This window comes from Acartia tonsa, chromosome 13 (assembly GCF_053477335.1).
Source record: "Acartia tonsa isolate MP-2025a chromosome 13, ASM5347733v1, whole genome shotgun sequence".
Lineage (NCBI taxonomy): Eukaryota > Metazoa > Arthropoda > Copepoda > Calanoida > Acartiidae > Acartia > Acartia tonsa.
The window spans coordinates 34,332,031-34,334,484 of NC_137272.1; positions in this window are offsets into that span (position 1 = coordinate 34,332,031).

The following is a 2,454-nucleotide window of genomic DNA, read 5'->3' on the forward strand; positions in this document are numbered from 1 at the left end:
TCTGAAATGACAAATATATGTTAAAATTAGATCAATTGAATGGAAAGGGGACTATGTACGAACAAGAGCAAGTGATTCTAAGCACCTTCCAGCAGTGATTCTAAATGTTTTTTTTTATTATGTTTAATACCTATAGATATATTTGTTTGAAACGGCTATAACTAACAACTGAATTAAACAGAAAAAACATTTCATGATTCAGCTGTTTTGAGGGGTTTATCAAACCAGCTGTTTTTTTAAATTCTAGAATGTTAAACTTTCGAATCAACCCCTTAGATTAATTAGGACTTTTGGCTTGAAGCACTAACAGTTAATTAATAAGTTGAACTATATAAGCCAAGGAATTACCCCCCTACTTATCATTTATGCCAATAAAAGTGGGTATAATCTAACGTCTTTAGTATGACATAGACTTTAGCTAAGACCCAAAACATCTTTCTGTATTTTATTAAAACTTATCTTCGTTGCACACCATACACCATTGTTGTCCTTGTATATTCAAGAGAATATAGATAGTATTTACAACGTAGATTTTTAATGATAAGTTATGCAAGTATGAAATAATAGTAAAATTGATTGTCTAAAACATTTTTAAAAAGTTATTTCATGAAATTGCTGTGAAACACATAAAAATAAAATGAAAAACTTTTTTATTTAGTTATTATGTTAGGTATAGGTATGTTAGTACGTATTCCTCTATTCCAGAAATTCTCTGAAAGTTTTTATGTAAAAAGGGGGGAGGCGGAAGTGACACTTTTTGAAACCAAAACTAAAAGTCAAAGGAACTCAACTATATAAAGAGTTACAGCTCTGAGATTTGACATGGCAGTTGCTTTAAAGAGGTATAATATGGAACTGTGAAGAAACGGCGGCGGAACCGGATGATTCTCGGATCTCGGATGCTTGAAAATTATCTAATTTGACGAGAAAAGGCAAAACCAAATTTCGGCGGGAAATGGCAGTTTTCGGCTGGAGCAGTGGTTCCACCGCCGTTTCTTCACAGATCCATATTGTACCTCTATAAAGCAACTGCCATGTCAAGTCTCAGAGCTGTAACTCTTTATTTAGTTGAGTTCCTTTGACTTTTAGTTTTTGTTTTAAAAAGTGTCACTTCCGCCCCCTCCCTTTTGACCCAGTGATATTTCATTTTGACAGTAGAGTCAACACAGCTGATAGCACCGTGAAAAAAAATCAGCTAATTGGTAAAAAAAAAGATTGAGATTGGCGGAGGAAAAAAAGTACCATGGGTTTAATTTTACAAGCTTATAGAATTTTATATCACATCGATTTGAATCATGTGTGGTTTTCATGGACTTAAACTAATAAGAAAAATGTGGGTTCAATTCTTATAGTCTAGACTATATCATTTTTTTCAGATTAAGTTAAAATAAAAGAAAATATAACATCCCAACTATTGCAGACAACCAACTCTTTTGATTACCCGACCTTTACCAGAAAATAAATGCCACTAAATTATGCCAGGTAATGAGATTGGTACATCATTAAAATACTAAATAGAGATACATCAAATTATGAACTAATATAATTTCCTGGATATGATATCACTAGTTTTATTAAATAAACTTTAAGATTATTCATAAAACTCTCCATTAAAATAATTTTTATCCTACATTAATTCATTTTTAGTAACAAAGCTACTCTATAATCAACTTTGTCTGTCCGTCAGTCAGTCATTAAAGTTATGGCGATTTTCTCGTGAATAGAAGAAATATTCAGTAAAGACTCCTATGGTAGTAAACACACGTTTTTAAAAGCGAAGCTTTTCTATAATTAGGGTCGGTCCGTCCGTCCGTAACGGATAGCTTTTTTCGTTAATTTTGGCATGTTAGAATTGTCCTATCGATTTCGAATTTTGCATGGTGATTCCTTTAGTAGTTAGGTACGATTTAGAAAGCGTAGCAACTTTATAATCATCACCAAAATGTCCGTACGTCCATTTTACTTTTTTAACAACAAATTTTTATGTGATCTAATCATCCGATTGATCTGATTTTTGGTATATTAATTCCTGGGACAACAAAGTATAATTTAATAAGCGAAGCAACTCTATAATCAAGTCCTAAAAATGTAAGTAAGTCCATAAACATTATCCTGAATCAAGCAGTTTTTCAACAAATTTACTTACAATTTTGCTTTGACTCTTATACATTTATATTATGATTATTCAGTTATGACACTATACAAGTGGTAATGTCCGTTTGTCCTACCGTTTCAGTGCTTCGCTTTTATGGATGTTGTCATCCTTGTTTTTTTGTCTGTCTGTCGGTCATCCTGCAAAAGACATAAACCATAGTTTCATTTCAAAGGTTTTTAAAATTTCTTTGAGTTTATAAATATTATTTCTTTCTTTTTTTTGTCATGACAACTAAAAATCTGCTCTAGATCTAATTTTGTCTATTTGTAAATCCCATGACTTTTTAAGCTTCGCTACTT